Here is a 21,300-nt window from a genome sequence, read left to right as displayed (position 1 = left end):
AGAGCCCATGCTACCGCTCTGTTGTAGCAGTTACACTGGCTTCCCATCAAGCAAAGGGTTAAATTCAAGGGACTGTGCATCACGCAAAAGTCCCAGTTTGGAGAGGCACCAAAATACATCAAAGATTACCTGAGACCCTATGTGCCCGGTCGCACTCTCCGGTCATCAGATTCTTGTCTGTTAGCCTGTCCACTTTTTAATAGAACGACCCTAGGGGGCTGGGCATTCTCTGTCACTGTGCCCCAGATTTGGAATAAACTACCTGATGGTATGCATAAGGAAATCAGGCTACTACCATTTAGGAGAAGACTTAAAACCCTTCTGTTTACAGAGGCATTTAGATAAGCTCACTCCGTTGTGGGTTGTGGTTAGTTACGTGTTGGGATTCTGGACCTCTGATTTATGTTATAGCGTTAGAGACCTTTCGGTGATAGGCGCTCTATAAATACAATCTAACATAACATAACATAAATCACACCAATGCCTAGAAAAGGGTTTTATTTTACAAAATGCAAATACTCACTTTTTAGAATAAGGCTTGGGGTTTTATTTATGCAATGCTCTATAACAGAAAGGCTTTCCCAGATGCCAAATTAAGAGATATATATTTATATGCATGCAATAATAACACACTTGGTAAATGCTACAGTTAAATGCATGAATAATACTAATGAATAAACAAGCAGCAAATAATGAGATAACACTCAAGAAAATATACTGGACGTCCTGCAAGAGATAAGAAAGAAATATACACTGAATACTTCCAGGGTACATTAAATAATCTCTCACAAAATAATCCTTGAACGTGATTAACCCAAGCAACTTGCAAGCGTGTCTGTGTGCGCAGAGAAGCTCAAGCAAGGCATAGTCAGAATACAGGCCATGTCAAAGCCAATAGTAAGAACTTCATAATTCTTCCCAATGTATAACATAATGCACATTTGTGCACCACTGTCTATAGCATCACATACTTCATCTCTCAATGTACAACACAGTGCACCTTTGCGCATCACTGATCATAACACTGCACTTCGTGACCAAAAAGTACATTGCATGCTCTCTCTCTCATGCTCTCAAATGTACACCCCGCTCGTTCTGTTCTTGGCAAGGTGTTCTGCTGTGTCAGCTTTCACTGTAAGACTGCAAGATTATAAGAAAAAAAAACTTTAAGAGAAACAAGGCATATGCAGGACGTCGTACATTCAGGCTAGGATAAAATAACAAACCAAAGTCAATTAAAATAGTGGTATTTAAAGGTCATCACGTGGTAACAGACCACAAGAGTGCCTCTAGAACTACAAGCACGCCCCTCTGTTTCGGGCCATGCTGGGGGTGGGGTCCTAATTGTTAATCAGTTTTATTGTTCTCCAATGACTCTCCTTACTACCAATTTCTCCTTCTAAAAAGCCCTGAGCGGAGATAAATCTTATTAATTAATTTGTATAATTATAATTTTAATGATAATATGAAAAAGGTCGTTAACACACTGGAAAGGGACATCACTACTTTCTCTAACACCCTTAACCAGTCTTTACAAATCTTATGGGTGGGTGATTTTTTTTTTTAAAACAGATTTTTATTGAGAGATTGCACAGAGTAAGCAGCCCCTCTCACACCGAGGTCAGCTGCACAATAAAATGGCTCATTTCAGATCGGCAATCCACATAGTCATTCAATATCAAACATTACAGCAAAACGGAACTCACCCTTCCCTCCCCGACCCTCCCCCAAAACCCCGATTGGCGATACTCGGGGAGATGGCATGGCGGAACTGCAGGTACCGGAAAAATTGGGCGTTTGGCATACCATACTCCCCTCGCAGATCCTGAAAGGATTTGAGCGTCGTACCAGACATCACATCTCCCAGGGACGAGATGCCTATGGCATCCCACCCACCAAACCCTTGGAGGGATGCAAGTGCCGGTAAACGGCCATTTCTCCACAGCGGGGTCTCCCGGGTTAATTTGTTCCACCAGCCCATACGACGCAGTGCCTGCCTCCAGACCTGAAACACCACCTGAGTGGCTGGCGGCAGTACTCTCCGCAGCCGTGCCGCGTATAGGATTGTATGTAGCGTATTAGAGCCCATGAGATGTCTCTCCAGGGCGTATGCCGGATCTCCTCTATCCCCATACCACCATTCATTGAGGACTAGCAGGTGGGAAGCCTGGTAGTAGGACAATATATCAGAAGTCGCCAATCCCCCATCGTAGGTAGACAAAAAGCAGGTGCGCAGCGCGACTCGCACCATCCCACCCGGCCCACAAATACCGCCCCAGTGCAGAATCCACTTGGCGGAACCACTGAGGCATGACCGGGTATGGATAGTTTTGAAGTTGATAAAGAAGACGGGGGAGAGCCACCATTTTGAAGATGGCTGACAGGCCGTATATGGTGAGGGGCATCCAGGACCACGTCTTCATCTCCGAGCAAACTTTATCCCAGATCGGCAACATGTTGCGCTCCCAGGATACCTCAGGACTCGTGGAGATAAACACCCCCAGGTATTTGATGCCATCCTTGGCCATCTGCAGCGTGGAAGCCCAATCCCCAACACCTGGACCTTCCCCCAGGACCCATAGAGTCGATTTAAGTAGAGTAGAGATTTAAGTAGAGACCTGACGTTTCGCCAAATATCCGCATGATTTCTAATAGACGCGGTCCCGATCTGTCCAGCCGTGTAAGGAAGAATAAGACATCGTCGGCATACAGGGCGATTTTATCTGTCAGGCCCGATCCCAATTGAAACCGTGTAACTGTGCATCGATTCGCACCCAGGCCGCCAGCGGCTCCATTGCCAGGGCAAATAGGTATGGGGAGAGGGGGCACCCCTGACGCGTGCCACGCGCAATTGAAAACTTCGCGGAAGTCGCCCCCGCTACTCTAACCGACGCCGTCAGATTCGTGTATAGTAGTTTCAGATAGGACAAAAAGTGGGGCCCCAGATTAAGTCGGGGCAGCAGCGCAAATAGATAGGTCCAGCTCAGTGAGTCGAAGACTCGATCGATATCCGCGAGGAGAAGCGCCGCCTGGACTCCAGTATTCTGAACCGCCGCCACCGCTACGTGTGCTCTACGAATATTATGTCTGGTGGCCCTACCCGGCATGAAGCCGGCTTGGTCCGGATGCACAAGCTCCATGATATGGGGCAGGAGACGGTTAGCCAATGCCTTGGCCAGGATTTTAGCCTCAATATTTAAGAGTGATATAGGACGGTACGACTCGTGCCATTCCGGAGGTCTCCCAGGTTTCTGAAAGACCACGATCTCCACATGCCGCCAGTCTGCTGGGAGTGTGCCCCTCTCCCTCGCCTCCTCAAGAGCCACTCTGTAGTGGACGCCGAGCTGTAGGTGATAGTACCTAAAGATTTCACTGGGGAACCCATTGGGCCCAGGGGCCTTCCCGGCGTTTAAGTTCCCCCAGCGCCTGTCCCAGCTCCTCTGCTGTGAGGGGGAGCTCCAATCTGTCCCGCACTTCGTCTGTCACCGCCTGGGGCGGCAAATCCGCAATAAATTTGTCTACCATGTAGGCCGGTATACACTCCTTTGGGGCGTATTGGACCGCGTAGTATGTCGCAAAGCTCTCCGCCAGCGCCCGTGAGTCCGTGATTGGGTCCCCAGCCGTGTCCAGAAGTCCCGGGAGGGTCTGCGCCTGAAATGTATTCTGGCAGATGCGGTGTAACATTGTCCCAGACTTGTCCCCCCACTGATATATTCTGCTACGCGTCGCCAGCCATACCTGTCGCGCCTCATCCAGCAACCGTGACGCATAAGATTGTTGTGCCAGCAGGGGCTGCCCCACCGCTTGAGCATCGCCACTGATACTGCAGCGGTTCTCAAGGGCCTCGACTTCCGCGGCCGCCCGAAGCAATTCTGATTTCTTTTGTCTGCGCTCCGCCGCACACCAGGCAATATCTATTCCCCGGAGTGTGGGCTTCATAGCCTCCCACAGAGTACCGGCCTTCATGCCAGGGCCGGCGTTCTCTGCCCAATAGAATGCTATAGCTTCCCTCATATGTCGCTGGTACTCCTCATTTTGGAGATGCCACGTGGACAGGCGCCACCGGAATGGCTGCCGCCCCCCATCCAGGGCAAAGTCCAGGACTACTGGGGAGTGGTCTGAGAGCCCCCTAGGCTGTATTGTCACCGACTCCACCCTTCCAATAACTGAGCGGGGGACAAATATGTAATCCAACCGAGAGAAGGATTTGTGTACTGCCGAGACATAGGTGTATTCCCTCCCCTGTGCATGTAGGTAGTGCCAGGTATCCACCCAATCCAGGCCTCCCACCAAGTCCCTTAGTTTAGTGCCTCCAGGCGCCAACTGACCGTCTCTGGGCCTACACCTATCCAATCGGCCGTCTATGACATAGCTCCAGTCTCCACCCACTATCACCGGAGACTCTGGGATATCCGCCCAGATCGTGAACAACTTCTCTACTAGGGACCATTGCAGCGGGGGAGGGGCATAAACGCTTCCCAGCACCAGGGGCTCCTCTCCCACCTTCCCCCTGATAAAGATGTACCTTCCCTGTGTATCTACTCACTGGGTGGAATAAATGTATGAGAGCCTGCGGTGTATCAGAATGGCCACCCCCCGGGACCCTCTGACAAAGCCTGCATGGTAGACCTGCTGATAACCAAAGCGCTGTAAGCATAATATCTTATTACCCAATAAGTGGGTTTCTTGTAGACTCAATACGTCAGCACGTTCTCGCTTCGCCTGCCGCAGGACTGCCCCCCTCTTAATCTTATCTAGCATACCCCTCACATTCCAGTTCAGAATTCGCAATGAGGCCCCACAGCTTAGGGCCTTTGTCTCAGTAGTCGCCATTTGGAGCCCAGGAAAGGAGAGCGCCCCACAGCGGGCCACACCAATAGAGATGCATATACATAGGAGGTACCGGAACTGTTGTGCAATCGAATTCCCCCAAGCCCCCCTGAACTCACTAACCTGCCCCCCCCACCCTCCCACCTCCCCCCAATCCCCCTGAACTGTGAAAACTCCCAACCCCTCTCGCCCGCCCCCATACCACAAAAACAGTGAAGTACCTGTCGCGGAGCAGCAATCTGCCAACACCCAACTGGACGCTGGGAGCCCTCTACCCCAATGGATCCCCAATAACTCTCCCAACCCCCCTGTCCCTTGTAGCTAACGCACTTCCTGGAGTGCCCCCCGCCCAACCCCCCCCCCCAACCCCACAGCATAGCACCCCTGCAAATAACAGACCAGATGGTGGACAGTCCCAGGTGCAGTAGCTATCTGTCTGACCTCAACCAGACCAAAGGTTAGAATGAAAACGAACAACAGATAGTCTGAAATACAGTGCTATGGTCGAATCTCCGTAGGCTAGGGACCCAAAACTTCATCGGCAGCAAATCAAGTTCCATCAGTGCGATCCTCTCGAGCCTTCTGCTGTCTCACTGTCGTATTCACCGATGCCGAGCGCTGCCGGGAGCGGGACCTCCAGTTGCCCTTCCGATGGGCCCCCTGGGTGGTCCGCGCCTGTGCCCCATTCTGAGCGGAGGCGGCATCCAACCCCGGTGGTGTGTGCACTCTGATCGGAACCGTCTCATCAGTCCAGCGAAATACCTCCTCTGGGGTGTCAAAGAAGTGGGTACGGGACTGGTTCACCACCCGCAGACGGGCCGGAAACAATAGGGCATAGGGGAGCCGCAACTCACGCAAGCGGGCCTTCGCTGCTATAAATGATTGTTGCTGCTGCTGCACCAGGCGCGTATAGTCTGGGAAAATCATAATCCGGTGGTTCTCAAACATGGGCGGCTCCTTGTCCCTGGCAAGCTTAAGGATAGTGTCCCGGTCATGAAAGTTCAGGAGCTTAGCTATCACCGGTCTCGCCCCCTGCGGTGGTTTCTGCATTAGGGCTCTGTGTGCCCTCTCAATGACAAAGCAGCGGGAGAGGGAGTTTTGCGGAAGCCAGCTCTCCAGCCACCTCAATAGGAAGCCCTCCATATCGCCCTTCTCACAACCCTCCGGCAGGCCCACGAAGTGCAGGTTATTCCGCCTGGCGCGCCCCTTCTCATCCTCCACTCGGAGCGCCAGGCCCTTCTGAACGGATTCCATGCTCGCCATCTTGCGCTTCAGGGTCGCCACATCATCCTCAACCTCGGAGATGCGTGTCTCGGCCTCCGTTATGCGGCTCACAGCATTTCGCAAGTCCTGGTGGAGCAGTGTCACATCAGGCCCGACAGCCCCAATCTTCGCATCCAAAGCATCTCTAGATTGCGTTATGGCCGCCATTAATGCCGCATTGTCCGGTCCGGAGTCTTGACGGCCTCCAGATGCCCCAGCGCCCCCACTAGGGCCGGTGAATTTATCGATCGGGCCTTGCTTGGTGCCCCCCCCTCCACCACCTCTAGTCATTGTCTCACACACGCCGGGGGTCACCGCTTATGGGGGGCTCTATTTCAAATGCACCCCCGGATCTCCTTACCAGTCCAGTCGCCTCGCTCTCCACCCAGGCCGCGGTCTCAGCGTGTCACCAGCCTGGCGGTCCGTCTCTGCACGTCCCCAGACCTGGCCCGACCGCCGACCTGGCAAGAATAAGCAGGGGACCCCCTTCAGGGGGGGCTGCGGCACGACAAGGCCGCCGAACAGTAGGGTCACTGGACTGGGTAATTTGCAGCCTCTGCAGCTTAAGGGACGATCGATTGGGGCCACCACCTCGTCTCCTTTGCCACCGGTCTTCCGGGTGGTCGCCATCCCACCAGACGCGCTCCTGTTGGGTCCAGCCGTGACGCGGCGGGTATCAAGCAGGCCTCCGCGCCGTCTCCTCCCCCGATCTCCAGTAGCTTTTGGCCGATCAGCGTCTGAGGGGGGCCCCCCGTGTGTGCCCCAGAAATGGTTCCCGTCCCCCCACCACGGCCCGATATGGCCGCCGAAACCGGGGCCCCAGCGTCCTAGGCACTGCGCTCCTCCTTACCCCAATGTGTGGCGGGGAGTCAAGGATCTGTCCGGCAGTCAGCCAGGCCCGGCCGCACCAAAATCGAGGTCCCGGCGGCCGGCAGGCCGCACCTCCTCTCTGCTCCCCCAGGACCCGGTCCACGGCCGTCCAGGGGGTCTGTAGCCGGTCAGCCTTCAAGGACAGAGGGCCGGATCCGCTTGACTAGGAGGACCTCCACTCCTCCCAGGTCACCGCACCTCGCCGGATCTCCGTTGCCGCCTGGGATCGCCAAACTCAAGGTCCCCGGCTCCACAGCCCGGGTGAGGCCTCACAGCTGCAGTGCTCGATTCTCCGGTGGTCGTGGAGAGACAGGATTTCTTCCGGAGCCTACCGCCAGCCCTCTGCAACCAGCGCTGCTCCCCAAGGGCGCCGCAGGGTATGGGAGGCAAGATAAATCTCCGGATATCGTTTCGGCGGGACGGAGCTGTCTCAAGCTGCGTCCGCCATGTCGGCTTGCTTGGCCACGCCCCCTCATGGGTGGGTGAATTTAACGTGTACTGTTGTCCTTCCTCAAACAAAATAGGATGTGGCATGCCCAATTAGTCAGGTGACCCCACTCCACATTTCGTGCCAGATCCCTATGGTGATGCCCTGAATAAATTGTTTTTTATTCATGACATGGAAATTATGAATCCCGTAGACCCTAGCTCTGGCATCTTACAAGATATGTTTGGTTCGGCTAACCAAGGTTTGACCCCAGATTAAATATTGATATCTTCGTCCCTTAAAACATTAGTTTCCAAAACTGTAATTACGCCCTTCTGGTTTATCGATCACAATGCCATAATAAGTGACTTGAAATGGGGGGGGGACTCACTTAGAGCAGACTTGGCACGTTAAACCTACAATAGCAAGGAAGAACAGGAGCGTTCTAAAATGGGCAATGGCAGACAAAGCAAGAACCACTACAGCTGTGGTTGGTAAAAGATATAACAACATCATGACTTGCCTGGCAGCGGACCCTGATTCAAGACTGATAATTTAGGCCTTCAATCGAATATTACTAGAGGCCAAACAAATCTTAACCGGGGCACGCCCAACCTTAAACACATCAGGCCCCAAATAGTTCGATCAGTCCCTATCCAACCTACATCAGGCTCCTAAATCCAACCGCTGGGATGCAGAACTATTTAAGATCTTGTGTCACCGTTACTCAGATGCAAGGAAGCTAAGAATCAAACCCTTAAGGAGGAAGCATGGGAGCAGCTGCACTTAGCGGCCCTCTCCAACAACGCCAGGAGGGATTTTTGGAGTCATCAATGCCCTTTTTCTATAACCTCCAGAGGAGCCGAGCACAGACTGCCACGTAGATGAGGAAGCTTGGATTGCACATTTTTCTTCCATTTTTAACCTGCCTGTGGAGGGAGTGGTCATCCAGCAGACACCTAGTATCTCTCTAATTTAGTTTCCCTTATTTTTTTATTTATATGAAATAAGAGGCTCTCGCACAGTCTTCGACCAACAGAGCTCCTGGCCTGGACGGCACACCAATTGATTTTTATATGGAGCAGCCAGATCTATGGGGTCCAGTCCTGACCAATGTTTTTAACACTATTGCAACCGTAGGCCCTCTGGATTCGTGGAAGAGGTCAATTATAATTCCAATCCATAAGAAAGGAAACAGATCTGAGGCCAAAAATTACAGGCCAATTTCTCTAGTGGACAGCACTGCCAAGTTGATGTGTCGCATCTTAATAAATAGGCTAGAGGAATGGGCCACCCACAATAACGTTTTGATCCCGGTGCAATACGGGTTCAAAAATGGTAGCTGAACTCCAGATCAATGCCTCAATCTAAGCTTATTAATGACCAAGTACACCCAAGTAAAGCAGGGGAGGTTATACCTGGCATTCATGGATTTTTCAGCAGCATTTGACTGCGTCATCCATCACCATTTGTGGAGCATAATTTCAGTAAAGGGGCATTGAGGATGCGATATCTAATTTCATCAGACCGCTCTTCTCATCTGCTTCGGCAGGTGTCCGTAACGGGAAACGGGGTGAGTGCTTCAGGTAATTCCCAATCAACAGTGGAGTGCGCCCTGCTGAACGCCACACAGGTTGTATCGTTGATCAACAAAACGTGCACCCCTATCCTACTTTATGCAGATGACACAGTACTGATTGCCTGTACTGGTCGAGCCTTGCAGCAGCTATTGGATACCTATGTTAGATAAATGAGTAGCTTAGATTTAAAGACAAATGAGGCAAAGACCTTTGGGCCAGATGTAGGTCGGTCGGTAACGGCCGAAAATCGGTATTTTCGGCCGTTACCGACCGGTATTGCAGGAATGGTATGTAGGGCCCTTAATTTTACAGAATCGGTAAATTTACCGATCGGTAAATTTACCGATTCTGTAAAATACCGAATCGGTATTTTTACCGATTCGGTAAATTTGAGATGTAGGTGGGACTCTTCTGAGTCCCACAAGCCTTACAAAATCGGTATTTTACCATCAAATCCAATTTGATGGTAAAATACCGATTCCGGTGTGCATGCACATGTGTGCATGCACACCTCTGCCATATGACAGGCACACCTGCCCTTGGGACATGTATGCCTGCCACATGGCACCCGAGCCTGTTTTGGGGGGGCCAGAGGGTGTCAAAGTGACACCCCCTGCACCCTTGAGAAATTCGGTATTTACCGATTCTGTAATTACAGAATCGGTATTGCCCATTGATTCCTATGGGCTTCACAGCCCATAGGAATCAATAGGAAATACCGATGCGGTATTTCAAGATTCGGTAAATACCGAATCTTAAAGATTCGGGATTTACATATCTGGAAATACCTACATCTCCCCCCTTCATATTTACCACTTCTTAAATACCGAATCGGTAAAATTCGGTATTTAAGAAGTGGTAAATGAGAATTACCTACATCGGGCCCCTAGTCCCTAATATCTGGGAGTAAACAAAGGAGGGCCCCAAATTTCCATATAGCGGGATTCAGAATAGCACACACAGACACCTTCTCTTATCCCGGAAAACCTTCGACAGACAACTAACCCGATCCAACATGATCACCAATAGGGGCTTAGTGCTCAGGAAGAGCATTATCGCATTAAACTCCATCAAGAAACTGAGCGCAAAGCCCCTTGACCTGGTTAAAAAGGTTTACTCCGCCAAATCGCAATCAGTAGCTACCTATGGGGCAGGGATTTGGGAAACTGTTAATTCCCATAACCTCCAGAATCATCGAGGAATCCTTCTGGAAAAGACCTGTTGGTCTTCCACCCAGCTGTTCTAATTTCATTTGTCATGCAGAATTCGATATTCCTTACATTAATGAGACAATTAGGCTGGCACCAACACTTTTATGACACTCGATCTAGAGAAGAGAATCTGTGAACCTCACACAGATGCTAATAGAAGATTACCTCTCCCTCGACCATGCCCACAGGATCTCGTGGCTAACACACATCAAAAATAGTCTCTCTTCCCTTGGTTTAGGGCACTTGTTTACATCTACAGCAAACTGCTCCACTGTCTCAAAAAAAGAAATTAAGACACTATATTCTACACAAAGAGCAGCTGAGGGATTTAAGATGAATTGCTCAAGAGTGTCCGTAAAGTAGATCTAGAAGGCCCAATAGATCAGGAAGGCGTAACACCATATTTATATTTTGTGACCAGTCCACAAGACCGATTTATTTTAGTGAGGTTCAAATTTGATCCCGTGTATGTTCTCCTATTCATCTGGAATATATTCTAGTGAGGTTCAGATTGAATTTGATCCCCTGTTTTTTCTCCTATCCAGCTGGAATATATTCTATCCCTGACCTCCCCCCTTGCCCGTACAATGGTATTTCCCTTCAATCAAATTAACATATCTTTTATTTTTGCAAATTTTACATGGATCATCGTATTAGATTCATCTGGCTCATGTGCAAACACCGTTTCACTCAATGTTGTCCTGGGATGTATTTTTTACAATCTCTGCATGATCGATTAGTGTGTTATTCTGTGGTTTCCTGTATACTACTCTCATGGAAGACGAGACGACTGTGTAATCCTTCTTAATGAATTATAAATTTGTAATCAAATTGTAAATTGTTGTTTTAAATGTCTGTACTATGAAAGATACATTTTTAAAGTCTATTTTTATAATGAATATTTTTTTTCTTTTATGATCTTAATTTTTTAAGTATCGAATAAAGTGATTTGACTGACTGACTGGGAGGGTCTGTTGACCCTCTGGTAGACCAGCTTGAAGAGGCGGACTCGAGAGAGGAGTTGGGTGATGCCAGTGGTCTGGATACCTCCCCAGACCTTGGTATGCTTTCTCCCCCTACCCTGGCTATGGAGGAGGGAGCCTCCTACACTGTGGTGTTGCGTAAGGCAGCTGAGTACTTGGGCCTTGAGCTTTCTACGGTGGCAGTCAGGACGAACCTCCTGACTGAGGTGCTTCAGCCGGCAGCAGCCTCATTGGAGCCCTTGCTGCCTTTCAATGAGGCCCTCACTGACGTCCTTCTCGGCTCCTGGTCCAAGCTCAGCACAGTGGCTCCTGTGAATAGGATGATTGCCCGACACCACTGGCCCACCCTAAACAACCCACTTTTCCTCTCCCAACACCCTACAACCAAGAGCTTGGTGGGCCAAGCTTCATCCTCATCCTCATCCTGAAGCTCAACTCAGAGAAAACCAAGGTCCTCATCCTCCGACCCTGCACCTCTACCTGGGACAACACCTGGTGGCCCTCGGGAATCCACCAATGCCTACTAACCATGCATGAAACCTCGGCATCATCCTCAACACCTCCCTCTCCATAAACAGCCAGATCAACGCTGTTGTTTCCACAAGTTTCAACTGCCTGTGCATCCTCCGCAAGGCCTTCAAATGGATTCCCCGACTGCAGAAGGACCGTCACCCACATGCTCATAACCAGCAGACTACGGCAACACTCTATACGCCGTAATCAACAGAACTCTTCTACACAAACTCCAAACCATCCAGAACGCCGCAGCCAGACTCGTCCTCGGGACACCGCATCACAAACACATGCCCCAACAACTACGAGACCTTCACTGGCTCCCCGTTGAGAAGAGGGGCACCTTCAAGCTCCTCACCCACGCCTATAAATCCCTCAACATTGGACCCAAATACCTCAATGAGAGAGTCTTCTTCCACGTACCCAAGAGTAACCTCTGCTCTGCCGACCTCTCCCTGGCAGAGGTCCCCCGCATCCGCAGAAACAGAACAGGCGGGAGAGCCTTCTCCTACATCGCAGCCAAGACCTGGAACGAGCTCCCTGTGAACATCAGACGCTCCCCGACCCTGCACACTTTCAGGAAGGACCTCAAGACCTGGTCCTTCGACTGATCTGGAGATGCGCCCCCCCCCCAGCACCTTGAGACCCTCACGGGTGAGTAGCGTGCTTTATAAACACCTGATTGATTTATTGATCCTCGAAAGGAAGCGCTTTCCCCGCAGCTCCTCAAGATAATGAATCCAAGAAGCTGGACCATCTGCGGAAGAAGATGTTTTCTTCCGCCAGCTTAGGACTCCGGTAGGTGAACACTGCATGTCTCTTGGGCAGTTACACACATTCGGTGTAGGACACGGTTGCACAAGTGCTTCCACAGTGCCCAGAGGAGGCCCGGGCTGTGCTGACCCGCGCTGTTGCTGAGGGTTGTGATGCAGCAAAGTTCAACATCCAGTGTGATTTGGATACCGCCTACTCGCTGGGTAGAGTGATTTCCACGTCGGTACCCCTGAGGCGCTACGCCTGGCTGAGAACCTCTGGCTTCTCTGGGGATGTCCAATCTACCCTTTGGACGTCGCTTATTTGGTGACAAGGCGGACAACGCGCTTGAGTGCTTCAAGGACTCTGGTGTTACAGCCAGGTCCTTGGGTCTTGCAGCAACTTCTCGCCCCATGCAGTTTACCATTTGCCCCTTTCGTGGCCACGGAAGGGGTGCCCCACCAAATTCTACCCAGAGCCACAGGGTCCCACAAGCCCCCCATCCTTTGCACTGCTGGGAATGTGGAACCCAGCGTAGTGGGCCTGGGGTACAGAGGGTTGTCAGTCCACCAATACCCCCCTGCAGCTGCCTCCAAACCTTCCTAGTTTGACTTTTCAGGGCCACCAGTTGCCGGTGGGTGGCAGGATCTGCCATCACCTCCCCCACTGCCACAACATCACGCCAGACAGGTGGGTTTTGCAGATAGTCGAAAGGGGCTACCCTTCAAGACTACTCCCTCCCTCAATGCCACCAACACTCCATCGCATGTTGGAGGATCACTTGGCCCTTCTCAGTCAGGAAGTTACGGCTCTCTCGGTCAAGGAAGCTATTGAGCATGTCCCTGTGCCAGAAGTAGGTTGTGGTTGTTGTTCTCACTATTTCCTGGTACCCAAGAAGGACAAAGGCCTGCGTCCTATCTTGGATCTCAGGGCGTCAACCGCTTCCTCCAGAGGAGAAGTTCAAAATGTTGACATTGGCTAAGGTCCTGTTCGCCCTCGACCCTGGACACGACCTGAGCCTGGACCCTGGAGACTGGGTGGTAGCATTGGACTTGCAGGATGCTTATTTTCACATCCCCGTCATGCCTTCCCACCGGCGCTACCTGCGGTTCACAGTAGGCCACGAGCATTTTCATTTTACCGTGCTCACCTTTGACCTTACTAGCGCCCCCGGGTGTTCAAGAAAGTGATGGCTGCAGCTCAACTGCGTAGATCAGTGGTTCCAGTCTTCCCCTACCTCGACGACTGGCTGTTGAAGGCGGGCTCGCCCCAGGCTGTTGTCTCCCACCTACAGACTACGGCAGACCTCCTGCATTCGCTGGGGTTCACATTCAATGTGCCCAAGTTGCACGTGATTCTCTCCCAGAAGCTCCTTTTCATCTGAGTGGTTATGGACACAGCGCAGTTTCGTGCCTAGCCTCTCAAGCAGCGAGTCCGGGATATTCGGGCTATAATACCCATGTTTCAGCCTCTATCCTGGATTTCGGTGAGTATGACCCTGAGGCTACTGAGCCTCATGGCCTCCTGCATCCTGATGGTGACTCATGCCAGGTGGCATGTACGGGCTCTGCAGTGGGACCTGAAGTTCCAGTGGGAGCAGCATCAGTGGAATGTTTCCGATTGTGTCCAGATCTCGGAAGGCACTGCACACCAATTACAGTGGTGGCTAACGGACCAGGATTGGGTCAACGACAGATCCCTCTTCCTTCCCCAACCAGAGTTCACATTGGTGACAGACGAGTCACTCCTGGGATGGGGCAGCCACATGGGAGAGGCGGAGATCAAAGGCCTCTGTTCTCAGGCTGAGTCCGGGCTCCACATCAACCTTCTGGAGGTCCGGGTGATTCGTCTTGCACTGAAGGCATTCCTTCCTTCTGTCAGAGGAAGAGTAGTGCAGGTGCTCACGGAAAACACCACCGCCATGTGGTACTGCAACAAACAGGGAGGGATGGGGTCATGGACCCTTTGTTAAGAGGCTCTTTGTCTTTGGACGTGGCTGGCACATCAGGACATGTCCCTGGTGGTTCAGCATCTGGCAGGTTCCCTGAATGCCAGGGCGGACGTACTCAGCCGACGGTGCATGATGGATCACAAATGGCGTCTTCTCACGGAGGTGGTAAAAGGTCTCTTGTAGCAGTGGGGAGAGCCTTGGTTACATCTGTTCGCCACCAAAGAGAGCATGCAATGTCAGCAGTTCTGCGTGTTGGAATTTCCAAGGCGGCACTCGACTGCAAAGCTTTTCGTCGTGGGTGGAATTACGTTCTTCGATATGCCTTTCCGCCTATACCGCTTATGCCCAGCGTACTGAAGAAGATCAAGCATGACCAGGCTCAAGTCTACCTTGTGGCTTTGGACTGGGCACGAAGAGTCTGCACATGGCTGTCAATCCTCCAATCAGACTGCCTCTTCGGGAGAATCTTCTGTCGCAGCAGCAGGGGACGGTCCTTCACCCAAATCTGTCCAGTCTGCACCTCCTTGCATGGAGATAGAGGGACGACAGTTGACAGCTTTTGACCTTTCTCTTGAAGTCTGTAATGTCATCTTGGCAACCAGGAGTCCCTCCACTAAAATGGTGTACTCCTGCAGATGGAACAAATTTGTGGCATGATGCACAGCAAAGGCTGTGGATCCCCTTTCTGCCCCTCTTTCTGAGGTTCTCCTCCTAATTCTTTCTTTGGCCCAACATGGCTCTGCTCTGGGCACCCTTAAAGGCTATCTTTCTGCCACCTCGGCCTTTCTTCGCCTTCCTGATCAGCCTTCTCTTTTCAAGTCCCCTATTGTAACTAGGTTTCTTAAGGGCATTCATTACTCACCGTTTTCTTCCTATTCCTTTTGTAATGCCCCAGTGGGACTTGAATCTTGTCTTAACTTACCTTATGTTTTCTCCTTTCGAGCCACTTCATTGCCATCACCTCTGCTCACAGGGTGAGTGAGCTTCTTGCTCTATCTTCTAAACCGCCTTTCCTTGCTGTGCATCCGGACAAGTTCTCCTTCAAACTTGGCCTTCTTTTCAACCCAAAGTGGTTACCTCTTTCCACATAGGACAGACCATCACTTTGCCCACCTTCTTCCCGCCCTTGCATCCTTCCAAGGAGGAGGAAAGACTCCACAGTCTGTATCCAAAACATGCGTTATCATTTAATCTGGATTGCACAAAACAATTCTGGGTCGATGATCAACTCGTTGCTGGCTATCTGGGCGCCAAGAAAGGACGGGCCTTGCAAAAACAGACCATCTCTCAATGGGTCGTCCTTAGCATTAAGATCTGTTATTTCTTAGCAAAAAAGGAGTCTCCGGTAGGACTGTGCGCCCATTCCACCAGGACGACGGCACCCACTACTGCTTTGAGATGTCTATTCCCCCTCAGTGACATCTACCAGGCAGCCACGTGGGCATCACTGCGCACGTTCGCTAAACATTATTGCCTGGATAGTCAAGTCCGGACAGACAGCTTCTTCGGCTGTTCAGTTCCCCAGGACCTTCGGTAACGATATATCTGTAAGAGACATATATTAGTTATAGATTCCTAACCGGCCCAACCATTATCTCCGTTCTACGAACAGACTTCTAGAGTAAGGGACTCCCTTTCTGGGTCCTAGTTTTGTGCTCTAGTGGTCAGTGTCTTGCATGGCTCTGCATTTCTGGCATGGAATATCGTGCAAAAGAACTGACAGCGCGCAGGGGCAGCGTCTAAGTAGAAACTGCGACGTCATCCCGGTGATGATGATACTGACAACGAACACAGAGTCGACTGATGCCAACTACCGACTCACAGGGGTACTGCTGAGAAAAAATTCTCCGGATTCAGTCTGACGCCTGGGGATAATTCTAAGATAAGGAGTCTATAACTGTATGTCCCCTACATATATATATTATTACCGAAGGTAAGTAACTTGTTCTTTACTTTTGCCAAAGTGGTTGGGATAAAAGTCAGAATTGCGGCTTCCAAAGTTGGAGTGGGAGGAAGCGAAAGCAGTGCAATAGTTAAATAAGAGATGAATAAATTAAGGTCATATTGAGAGAAAAATTGATGTTGTAGGGAGAGTTAATTTTATATAGGACAATATCTAGAATGGGAGGACTTGTCACACAAAGGTAAGGATTGAACAACCAGATATAGGGAAAACATACATAAACAATGGATTGTCATGGGGATGAGCCTTGCATTTACACTGTGTTAAGTTAGCATGAGCTTATTAGAAGTTTAAACGCCATTTTACCTTTCTGCTGCCTTTGCACATGGCACACATTATTATAAATGTTTAGAGTCTAGGAGACTGTTTTGCTTCACACGAGAATAATATGTTTTTCTATATTAGCAGCCTAACTTGGTAAGCTTTGTCTGAACAGTGAGTGCCGAGGCCTCCAAGGTTATTTCAGCACAGTGGTTGTTGTTCGGTCTGATCAGCGCACGTTCTAGACATAACATATATGCAGCCGTGGCCACCTCTGGTTTTGTCGCGTTTAATAATGCACTGCGCAGGCATGCCCACACACACTTGGAGAACATTCGCATGCAGAGAGCTGGTGTAGAAAATGATGTGATCCATTTCTACTAGGACCAGAGGTATGGGGTCGCCCTTGTAAACCCAAGAGACCTTCTGTAGATATAAAAATAACCTACTAGCAAGGGAGGGTGATTTCTAGGTGCAATCTAGCCTTTGTCATTTAGCATTTCAACATGCTTTCTCCCTTTGTATTTTATGGAATAGTAACTATGCTGATAATCTTGGTGCTTATAATATGTCTGCTTGTATTAGCTAAGATACTGCGCCTGGGAACACGGCATTAGAAATAAATATTTCAAACATGCACGTGTCTTCATTTACTCCCAATTTTGGACTGAGATGAGAGTATAACGAAAGAGTGTTCATGTGTTCCACATTGCCGGAGGTATTCTAGGTTCCATGTTCTGGGTTGTCTAATCTTTGGAGTTATGGAAGAACCAATGAGACACTTATTGCTAGTCTGGTAGGGGATTTTGGTTACTAAGGTGAGTTTTGGTACACCCTAATTCACTGAGGTTCCAAATCTCTATGCACAGTTCTGTGAATGAGCAGAATCCCTGCGACATGGCACCCATACGATGGTGGTCTTATTACATGACACTTAAGTAGTACTTCTATCGGTCCTTAACCCCTTCACTATTGTTTCCAGAGAATAGTAGTGTCGGACAAACCTACCTATAGTTACATAGGTCTTTTTAAGCTTGAATCTTTTCAAACTGTTTTCTTTTGAATTACTACCCAGTTGTGCTAATAGGTTACACATTGTGCCTTTTTCTTCTCTGTGTCACTATGGCTGACATTGTTACACCGCAACATAGTCGCATTGCGGTTCGCAATCATTTGCAAGCATATAATGTTGGTTTGGAGGGCATGGCAGTGATTTTGGTAGTGAGTGCTGAGGTTGCTTACCCATTTGAGATTTTCTACTCTTGGGTGACGTTTCCTGCAGTTGAGACGGCTACGCAGGTTTTTCACACTTACACTCACACAGCCGTGCCCAGGGAATACGTCCCTTATAGGACACAGGAGATTCTGATTTCTGCATGGCAGCACCGTGTTTGGTTTGATGGCGCCCTTCCCCACATAACAGCAATTAAATTGGGTCCTTTGTCCATTCCAGGTGCTTTTTGGCTGGTTTGGGCTGGATTCACCCCGCATCCTCGTGCGGGGTAAGTCCCCGTTGATGAGTTACAGACCCTATATGACTCTTCTGTTAGTGTCATTCGGGCCCTAGTTCAATATATTACCCGTAATTTCTTGGGCGGGCCCCTGGTGTTGCGGCCCTTCCAGCTGGACCGAGCGGAATGAACCTTAGTCCCGTGATGGTCAATGCGGTAATGGTGTCCCCAAGATAAGGATGATATGCCTTTTTGACTTGCAGAGAAGTTTGATCAGCCGGAAGCAGTATTTCCTAATTCGTCTCCCGTTGAAAAACACAGGATTCTTACAATTAGTTTACCCAAAGGCTTGGTACCAGGAACCGGTGACTGCGAGTCATGGGGTAGAATTTTTGCTGCAGTGTACACGAGATGCTTCGGCACTCCGTCAATGGCTGTCCTTCCAATGGTCATAAAACGTGTTCAGGACGAACACGGACCTGAGGCTGCGGTTGAATTGGGAATGAGATTCGTGGGCTCATTTGATGTAGTGTCCGATCTGGTCCTGTCTAATATAAAGGGGGATGCAGTAAACTTTCAAGTGGCGAATGCCTTACGCGATGTCCCCAATGCCGACAAACCCCGACAGTTACCGAAGATTATTAAGGCGGCGTATAAAACTTTGCCTGAAAAAACTGGGGTTAACCCTGTGTCCCTCAGAACCTGGGTATATTATGATTAAAAGAAAAATTGGTTCTGTCGGGTAGCGAAACAACTAATTTGTAGATTCTATCCATATTTGATATTACCACCTCCCTCTGACAGGAATTCACAACAGGTTCTTGCAATAAATGAAAAGAAAAGCCTGTATAGAACTATTTGTATCTTTATATTTTCCAAGATGCGTTCAAAATATTTCATTGGTGACTGTCAATATCATAGTAAAAAAGTGCAACATGTGACAATAGTGAATAGTGCTTATGTGACACATACAATATGTACAAAAATGATTTCCAATATAGACAGTTTATACACATATATACAAGTTCAACTTTCAAAAGAGGCCATCCATTAATACAAAATTACAGAATCCCATTTGTTGCTTTGTCAATTCTATTGGGTTTCTGGAGTATTGGGGCCAATTGGAAGAAATGTCGACGTTTCGACCCTTCGCGTGCCAAGATGAGTGAGGTCGCAGCGGGTCTTTCTCAAGACAGATGTAACAAGCACGACAGTCTGTGAATAAGTCAGAGAGGTATTATGTCAGAGGGGGTAGAGTTTGGGTCTGAAAAATTGCCTAATATTTGGGCGGTAATTCTACTCACCCTGGAATCCAAGTGCGGTTGAGTCACCTGGACTGGATCAGATTGAAGTCCTTAAATCTGTAAGTAAAGGGGAGGTATCAATCTAATGCACTGCTGCTGAGTGTAACAAAAATACGTCATTTTGTAATCACTCGCGCGTAAATTAAGACTAAGCCATTTACCCATACTAGAACAAGGGTGTTGCCCTAATTTGTATGGAGCAAATGCATCACTGTAAGTGTTGTAACCTATTGGCACACATCTGCGGAGTATTATCTCCAACAAGTATAAAAATCATTAATTTATCTTTTTATTTTTAATACGGCAGTAGCGGTATTGTTGTCTTACATGAAATGCAGCAATTAATTCATGCCTCATTACTGACACGTGCACGAATTAAAATGCGGTGTTATTATTTCCATGCGACACTGGCAGTATTAATACCTTTAAACATATGTTAGAATTAGTCTGTGCCAGATTACTAACAGTCACACGAGTTTTCATAGAGTGACGAAGGCAAGTTCAGAACGTTGCACTTGCGCTCAATCGGTATATTTGAGCCTTGTTTTTTATACAAGCTCAAGTTCTTTAAACGCATGCCAAACTTAATCTGTGGCTCATGGCTCACACACGCACGAAGTATCATGCAGTGATCGAGCCAGATTCAATTGTTACCATGCCGCTATAACGGAAAATCGAGCCCAATTAATTTCCCATGTGCGAAATCTCATGAAGCAACACACACAAGTTAAAGTGTTGTAACGTCATTCCCGCCAAATATCCGTGTGTAGCCTTACTCTAATCTGCGTTAATGGCAATTAACCATTGCAACAACAGCGTGAAATGCATGCGTGTTGCATTTTAAAGTCATCGAGCGTTTTAAAAGTGGTTACAGCGTGAATGTGCACTACGCTGATCACATTCCGTGATACCAAATGGTGTCCAACGTGTCATACACCAATACCGCTTCTTTATCTGTGGGCGCTTACCCGGAATGAAGAGGAAATTGTCCAAACAATTCTCAGCTGTACTCGGGAACGCTGCAATTCACGGCTGTACTCGGGAACGCTGCAGTCAGTCAGCTTACCGATACAGCCGGAACCGGAAAGGTCATGGGTGCGTAACGTCCTGCCGTCACTGATGTCACGTGATGTTTGTTTATAATACTTTCAGAAAATGATTATTTCGGCACTTATACACATTTTCAAAAATATCGGACTGGCTCATGGTTAAAAACAATTAAACCAATTGCTTGAATGTAAACACGGTCTTAAGTGTTGGAATTCATGAACGAAACTCTTCAACCTTTTAAATATAGCTCATGGTTAAAACAGTTAAACAAATTGCTTGAATGTGAACACGGTCTTAAGTGTTAGAATTCATGAACGAAACCCTTCAACCTTTTAAATGTGAACACGATCTTGAGTGCATAGTCGAAAGCAATTCATCATTCATTATGTAGGCACACCTTTTTACAGAGTATTTCAAATGTAACTCCATTACGATTGTGCATAGTTTCAGAGTAGCAAGAGGCAGTTCATAACTATAAATGATTTAAGTAAATGTGAGAATTAGTCCAGATTGATTGCATAAATCAAATGTAATCACATAACTGTTAATTATCAAATCAGGTATCTCATATAGATTTATTTAGCATAAAACCGTTCAGTATTGCATATATAAAATTGCATGCAGATCAATCTAAATTATGGTCTAGGTCTTCGAGTACTGATATAAACAAATTATTTGGGCATTGATCATACGTCACAGAGATCATGAATACACTAGAGTGGTCAAAGTTGTGTTCGAAAATGCCCATGGTGTTTATATTCATAACCCACGACCTATAGCAACCAGACTTTGGAATGCCTATGTGTGTGTTATAGTTACAGTAGGCCCATTTGCTTTGCAATCTCTTCATGTTCGTTCAGGCCATCAGCTACCGAATACAAAGTGTGTAT

At 48.7% G+C, this 21,300-nt stretch overlaps 1 long non-coding RNA gene across 1 annotated transcript; it reads right to left on the bottom strand.

The window, feature by feature from the left end:
* Nucleotides 1-18,943: 18,943 nt before the first annotated feature.
* On the bottom strand, nt 18,944-20,435 carry LOC144829002 (uncharacterized). Its single transcript, XR_013610579.1, has 3 exons — nt 20,329-20,435; nt 19,361-19,417; nt 18,944-19,271 (listed from the first exon to the last, which is right to left on the bottom strand). It is a non-coding gene; the product is annotated as an uncharacterized LOC144829002 (long non-coding RNA).
* Between the last annotated feature and the right edge of the window lie 865 nt (nt 20,436-21,300).

Source organism: Lissotriton helveticus, chromosome 4_1, assembly GCF_964261635.1.
Source record: "Lissotriton helveticus chromosome 4_1, aLisHel1.1, whole genome shotgun sequence".
NCBI classification, from domain to species: domain Eukaryota; kingdom Metazoa; phylum Chordata; class Amphibia; order Caudata; family Salamandridae; genus Lissotriton; species Lissotriton helveticus.
This window is presented reverse-complemented; position numbering and strand designations above follow the sequence as displayed.